This window comes from Podarcis vaucheri (assembly GCF_965113315.1).
Source record: "Podarcis vaucheri genome assembly, chromosome: 16".
Lineage (NCBI taxonomy): Eukaryota > Metazoa > Chordata > Lepidosauria > Squamata > Lacertidae > Podarcis > Podarcis vaucheri.
This window is the reverse complement of record NC_138754.1, coordinates 2083875-2091217: the sequence shown is the minus strand read 5'-3', so window position 1 is coordinate 2091217 and position 7343 is coordinate 2083875. Positions and strand designations below refer to the sequence as shown.

The window sequence follows — 7343 nt, the reverse complement described above, 5'->3', positions numbered from 1 at the left end:
TTGCAATTGGCTGCTATGCTTCTCTGTTATGTACTTGAACTTTGCATATAAATTGAATAGACATTAGCCCTTGTCAGGCATTAAATAAATGTGTGAGGGATGTACAAGCATGCTAGCTTTGCCTCACTCCTGTTGCAATAGCTCTCCATGATTTGGAGGGTATAGCAGAGACTGATCTGTTAGGACAAATGGGGCACTGCCCCACCAATCTCAGTCTGCCCTCATCCAGACCCCACTTGCCTGCCTCCTGCCTTGCATCCAGTCCAGGAGGTGGCACTGCTGCTCACGTTCCTCCTCCTCAGTTTCAGTGCTGCCCTTCGCAGAACTCAGCACTGAGGAAAGGAGCAGGATGGGGAGAAAACTACAGTTAGTTGGCCCTGCCTGCCATTGGCTTTGGTGCCATCAACTGCCACGCTCCTTTCTCAACACACAATGACTCTTTTTTTTTTTAATGCATTTTTATTGAAGTTATACACAGAAAACAGACATATATGAAAATACAGGAAAAAAATTACAAAAGAAAAAAGAAAAAGAAAAACCACACATCCGAAAAGAGAAAAACACACAATCTGAACTTCCCTCCATCCTTTTGATAAGTATCAAATATCTCCTTCCATTACGTATTTGATTTCCAATCTATAGTCTTAAATTCACTCGCTGGTCGTATTGTTCTAACCCCGTCAATTCACTTTAAGCATTTATTCCAATATATTTCCAAAATTTACTCCAATTTTTCAGAAATTTCTGTTCATCCTGGTCTCTTATTTTACCTGTTAGTTTGTCAAGCTCAGCATAGTTTACCATTCTAATCTGCCAGTCCTTTATGTTGGGGATGGTTTCCACTTTCCAATATTGTGCCAACATAATTCTCGCTGCTGTGGTGGCGTAGAGGAATATCGTCCTATCTTCCTTTTTAATTTCTTTATCCATCATTCCCAACAGGAAGGCTTCAGGCCTCTTGGGAAAGGTATACTTAAATATTTTTTTAAGTTCATTATAAATTAATTCCCAAAAGCCTTTCACCTTTTTACATGTCCACCATAAATGATATAGGTCACCCTCCACCTCGCCACATTTCCAGCATCTCTTATCCTTTAATCTATACATTTTGGCCAATTTCACAGGGGTGTGGTACCATCTATATAGCATAACACACAATGACTCTTAATTGAAAGTAAGGAAGAGATCTTCAGGTTAATAGGAGTATGGGATCAGCAGCAAGTACAAGATACAGAAGTCAAGATTCCAAAGAACATGAGCAAGGCAAGTGGTCCATCACTGCAAAGAAGCTACGAAGACGTCCCAACAAGTTGACACAGCCCTCCAGCCAAGTTTTTGAGGGTGAGCTCACTCTTTCGCCTTATGGTCTTGCTACACACACACACACACACACACACACACACACACACACGTGTGCTCTCCATCTGGATGGATGCATCTGATCTCACCTACAAAGGTTGCACCAGACTGTGTCCTGCCCCTATTCCCCCAGCTCTGTAGCCACCTTCTCCTCCCTGTCACGTGACTCTGTACACTGCAGTAGGGGAGACAGAGCATCAGAACATGATGAAACTTCTGGATCAAACCAATGGCCCATTTAGTCTGGCATCCTTTTCTCATGGTGGCTAACTGGATTCCTTTGGAAAACTTGCACAGGGGCCTCCAAAGGGTTCTGCTCTATGTCTCCCATCTTCTCTGGGACTGATGGAGTTCAACAACACCCCAAACATAATGAAGCCGATGATAAGAGAGTGCTTTCAATTGTTAAACTGGAGCAAGCATATCCTTAGAATTTCATAAAGCACCCTCTACCATCTTCCTCCAGCTCCCCACCCCCCATAATACAGAGGCCGCACACCAGTTCCTCTCCATTAATCCATCGATCCAGAGTGAGGCCTAGCAAATGCTGGTTCATGATCCTAAATGTGGCCTACAATGGGGACAGGAAATTCTGTGGCTCTGCAGTTATTGTTGGACTCAAACACCCCCAGACAGATTGGCCAACTCTTGGAGATTTGTTTTTTAATTACGTGTGTATCCCATAGGAGCCCACAGCTGTACTTTGCTCCTCTGATCAGCAGATGGAGTTGAAGATGGGAGCTGGAGTCTAGCAACATCTGGAGGACCACAGGTCTAGAAGAATCTCTGCTTCACAGATAAGAATGCCCTGAGATGAAGCAGTAGATATATAACCCAGATTTGCAATTACTCCCTGAAGGTACTAGTCCCACAAATCATTTAGTGGCTCATCCACTCGCACCTTCCATTGGTGGCCTCTGTGATTGGTGGTTGCTTGGAGGTGATCTTTGATCTGCGCGGGTGACCAAATTAGCATCCATTCACATGCTTAATAGAACCCCCATTTTCAACCGCCCTTATTGGCTAGATCCAAAGACCGCCATGGGAGATACTTCCATGGGGCATGTTCTCTGTCTCCCACAACACACAGGCAATAAGTGCACAGAGGAACCTGTACTTCAAGGAGAACTTCCTCCTGGCTCTACCTGCTGGTCAGAGGAAGGAACTACAATCCATTCCATCCCGCAGCCCACAAGTCTTTTTGGTCCTGGGAATCAGGTGCAGTGGGAGAGCCAATTGGATGCAACTGAAGGAGTTAAAGACTCACTTATGAAGTAGGCTGTTGTGAGCATACAAGGGGAACACAGATGGAGCAGGGAATATGCAGTTGAAAGGTTTTGACTCCTACAGATCCCAAATCCCCATAATAAAAGAAACAACACACTCCTGGCAGTGGCGGAGCTTCATGCTGGGGCACCGGGGGGCAGAGACCAGGCGGGGGCGGGGCTGGCCCAGCGCAGGTGGGGGGACAGCCACGATGGAGCCCCACTGGGATCACGCTTCCTAGGGCGGTGCGCTCCCCCCGCACTCTTCCAGTGACTTCTGGTTCAGATGACGCCTAATTGAACAGTCCACCTCCCCCCAGATGAAAAGTCAACCCACAAGGTGGACCCCATTTAGCTCCACTGAGATCTATAGAGAACTTCAGCATCATTCTTGCCTCCATATAATTTGGTACCGCAACTCTGACCCACCCCTGATGTTCTGTCTGCAGATGTATCTCTACTAAGTTATCTCGGGATGAACACATGATGACAACATCAGTGCCTTCGTCTCCCCCCCCCCCATCCAGTGTTATTTATTGTTTCCAGTAAGTGTAATCATAAACTCTGTAATTTAATCTACCCTTCCTTCTGAAAGAATGATCAATAAATCACAGAGTATCACTTAGTTTCTGTCTCTCTTTGGATGCATGTCATTGCTTTGTAACCCATGGTCATGCTAAAAGCTTGGGACTCAAGGAACAGTTTTGCTCCTGTTCCCCTCCCACACATTGAGACGGTACCCAGGGGCAGCTTCATTTGAGCATCAGAAGATAAGAGTCTGTTTGGTCACCTGCTGCCATGCTAACCCAACATCCTATTCTTACTGTGCCCACCCATTCTGTGTCCAGGGCAGCTGTCTACCAGCTCCATCTGGTATGCAGGCTGAGATCCTGCCTGCCCACAGACTGTCTCGCCAGAGTGGTGCATGCTCTAGTTATCTCCCGCTTGGACTACTGCAATGCGCTCTACGTGGGGCTACCTTTGAAGGTGACCCAGAAATTGCAACTAATCCAGAATGCAGCAGCTAGACTGGTGACTGGGAGCGGCTGCCGGGACCACATAACACCAGTCCTGAAAGACTGACATTGGCTCCCAGTACGTTTCCGAGCAGAGTTCAAAGTGTTGGTGCTGACCTTGAAAGCCCTAAACGGCCTCGGTCCAGTATACCTGAAGGAGCGTCTCCACCCCCATCGTTCTACCCAGACACTGAGGTCCAGCTTTGAGGGTCTTCTGGCGGTTCCCTCGCTGCAAGAAGCCAAGTTACAGGGAACAAGGCAGAGGGCCTTCTCGGTGGTGGCACCTGCCCTGTGGAATGCCCTCCCATCAGATGTCAAGGAAATTAACAACTATCTGACTTTTAGAAAACATCTGAAGGCAGCCCTTTACAGGGAAGTTTTTAATGTCTGATGTTCTATTGTATTTTTAATCTTTCGTTGGAAGCCGCCCAGTGTGACTGGGGAAACCCAATTATTATTATAATTATTATAATAAATTATTATTATATATGCCTGTGGGAAACCTACAAGCAAGACCTGATCATAAGTGCACTCTGCCCTCCTGTGGTTTCCAGCAACTAGTATTCAGAAGCATTACTGCCTCTTGGGCTTGCCGATCAGAAGGTCAGTGGTTCGAATCCCCGTGACGGGGTGAGCTCCTGTTGCTCTGTCCCAGCTCCTGCCAACCTAGCAGTTCAAAAGCACGCCAGTGCAAGTAAATAAATAGGTACCACTGCGGTGGAAAGGTAAACGATGTTTCCGTGCACTCTGGCTTCCGTCATGGTGTCCTGTTGCACCAGAAGTGGTTCGGTCCTGCTGGCCACATGACCCAGAAAGCTGTCTCGTGGACAAACGCCAGCTCCCTCGGCCTGAAAGCGAGATGAACGCCGCAACCCCATAGTCACCTTTGACTGGACTTAACCATCCAGGGGTCCTTTACATTTTACCTTTACTGCCTCCAACCATGGAGGCAGATCATAGTCATCATGGCCAATAGCTATTGATAGCTTTCGCCATGAATTTGTCTAATTTTATTTTTAATCCCAACTATGTGGCCACTACTACCTGCTGTGGCAGCGAGTTCCATAGTTTAACTCTGTGCTGTGTGAAGAAGTCCTTTCTTTTATATGTCTCGAATCTTCCAACATTCAACTTCAGTGGATGCCCAGAAGTTTTAGTCTTGTGGGAGAGGGAGAAATCATTTTCTTTATGAACTTTCTCCAGGCCAGGGATCACTTTTATAAACTTCCACCATATCAACTGCTTTTTGTCTAAACCAAAAAGTCCTATTGGACCACAGAGCTGGGATCCTTATTTGTTTTTATCTTTTTTTTTTTTTAAGAACCTGCATTTTTAAATTTGTTCTTGACAAATACAAAAACAAGAACTTTTTAAATACTGAAGTTCTTTGGCTCCACCTTCTGTCCAGACCTGGTAGTTGATGTCAGACTGGGATATCTGGATTCCCAAGGTTATGTGGTTGCATCATAATTTCTAATTACTCCAAAGTTGCTGATCCCTTTTTCTCAATTAAAAGGGCGGTGGCAGCTGATGTTCTCAGATCTTGAAGGACATCTCATCACCTTCTGCCACTCCCCTCTCAGGGGCGTTTTCACAGTTTTGCTTCTCATGGTTTGCTCAGAAGCTCAGCTGTGCTTTGATCTGCCTTACACTGGCTGATCTCCTTTTCTCTTGTTGTTGTTCTTTAGTCGTTTAGTCGTGTCCGACTCTTCGTGACCCCCTGGACCAGAGCACACCAGGCACTCCTGTCTTCCACTGCCTCCTGCAGTTTGGTCAAACTCACGTTCATAGCTTCAAGAACACTGTCCCACCATCTCGTCCCCTGTCGTCCCCTTCTCCTTGTGCCCTCCATCTTTCCCAACATCAGGGTCTTTTCCAGGGAGTCTTCTCTTCTCATGAGGTGGCCAAAGTCTTGGAGCCTCAGCTTCAGGATCTGTCCTTCCAATGAGCACTCAGGGCTGATCTCCTTCAGAATAGATCGGTTTGATCTTCTTGCAGTCCATGGGAATCTCAAGAGTCTCCTCCAGCACCATAATTCAAAAGCATCCATTCTTTGGCGATCAGCCTTCTTTATGGTCCAGCTCTCGCTTCCGCACATCTCTACTGGGAAAACCAGAGCTTTAACTATACGGGCCTTTGTTGGCAAGGTGATGTCTCTGCTTTTTAAGATGCTGTCTAGGTTTGTCATTGCTTTTCTCCCAAGAAGCAGGTGTCTTTTAATTTCATGACATCTGGCTAAATCCCAACATGCCAGTTTCCACACAGCCACAAAAAAGATGCGACAAAACTACAAAATGCACAGGGTTTGTTCTCTCTATGGGGAAGGGTCAAAGCTCAGTAGAAAGTCTTTGCTTTCCATGAGGAATGTCCCAGGCTCAGTCCTGGCATCCCTAGATAGGGCTGAGAGAAACCTCTGGCTGGAATCCTTGACAGGCTGTACCACTGAGTGTAGAGAATACCTGGAGATGGTGGGGATTGAACCTTTGACCCTCTGCATGCAGTGCAGATGCTGAACTCTAGCCTCAAGACTTGCAGGACTCCATCCTCCTCTCTGCCTCCACTGCTGTGGTCCCTAATGCTCAGTAGGGTTACTGCAGATGGTATCTTGAGCTGGAAGAAAAAAATCTTCTGCCAGTTTCCCAGCTGGTAGAAACGTGCTTCTTAGTATTTGTACTAGTGATGTATTTGTTAGAATATGTACTTTACAAAGAATAAAGTGTACTGGGTAAAAGAGAACCTATGTAATGTAACAGCTGCAAATCTTGCAACTCTAATTAAGGTCACAGAAAGGCTGATTCATTGCACTGTCAATTTGCTAGCTCTCTTAAAAGTGAGCATGTGTGTGTCATTGGTAGTGGTAAGAGGGGTGGGAGTTAGAGGTTGGCTGGTTGTTCTTAAGAAGAAGAAGAGGAGGAGGAGGAGGAGTTTGGATTTGATAACCCGCTTTATTACTACCCGAAGGAGTCTCAAAGCGGCTAACATTCTCCTTTCCCTTCCTCCCCCACAACAAACACTCTGTGAGGTGAGTGGGGCTGAGAGACTTCGAAGAAGTGTGACTAGCCCAAGGTCACCCAGCAGCTGCATGTGGAGGAGCAGGGAAGCGAACCCGATTCACCAGATTACGCGTCCACTGCTCTTAACCACTACACCATATTGGCTCTCTTTTGCCATTGTTTTTCTGAGTGTGGCGACTCCAACAACACGCTGCCCATAGGAGTTGGTGAAGACAGACAAGCTATAATTTATGGACTGCTTCAAATAAGTTTTGGAAGCAAGAAGCAGGAAAACCCTCTCTTGGGCTCAAGGGCAAGAAGCGCATTGCATCGGACTTGATATGGACAAATAATACTGTTTGTAATAGTTGCCATCCTGCAAGTAAAGAGCCATCATCCACGTCTTGTGTGTGGAGCCTACTTCAGCGCTAGGGCTTCAGGGACAAAACTACTGCATCACTTTGCATGACTCAGAAAAATAGCCAACACTGCTGACCAAACATGAAGCAGACTTCTGGTTGGATGTGGAGAGTGGCTGTGTAGTAGAGCGTTTGTTTTATATGCAGAAGGTCTCAGGTGCTATCCTTCCCATCTCCAGGTAGGGTTGGGAGAGGCTTTCTGTCTGAAATCCTGGAGAGCCACTCCCAACCAGCGTAGGCAGAACTTAGCTAGATGAACCATTGGTCTGACTTGGTGTAAGGTGGCTGACT

The 7343-nt window shown here is 46.4% G+C and overlaps 1 long non-coding RNA gene across 1 annotated transcript; it reads left to right on the top strand.

Annotated features, from left to right (window-relative positions):
* Positions 1 to 2337: 2337 nt before the first annotated feature.
* Positions 2338 to 3245, top strand: LOC309520816. The gene is made up of 2 exons (XR_014214442.1): positions 2338 to 2582; positions 3074 to 3245. It is a non-coding gene; the product is annotated as an uncharacterized lncRNA (long non-coding RNA).
* Positions 3246 to 7343: the final 4098 nt, after the last annotated feature.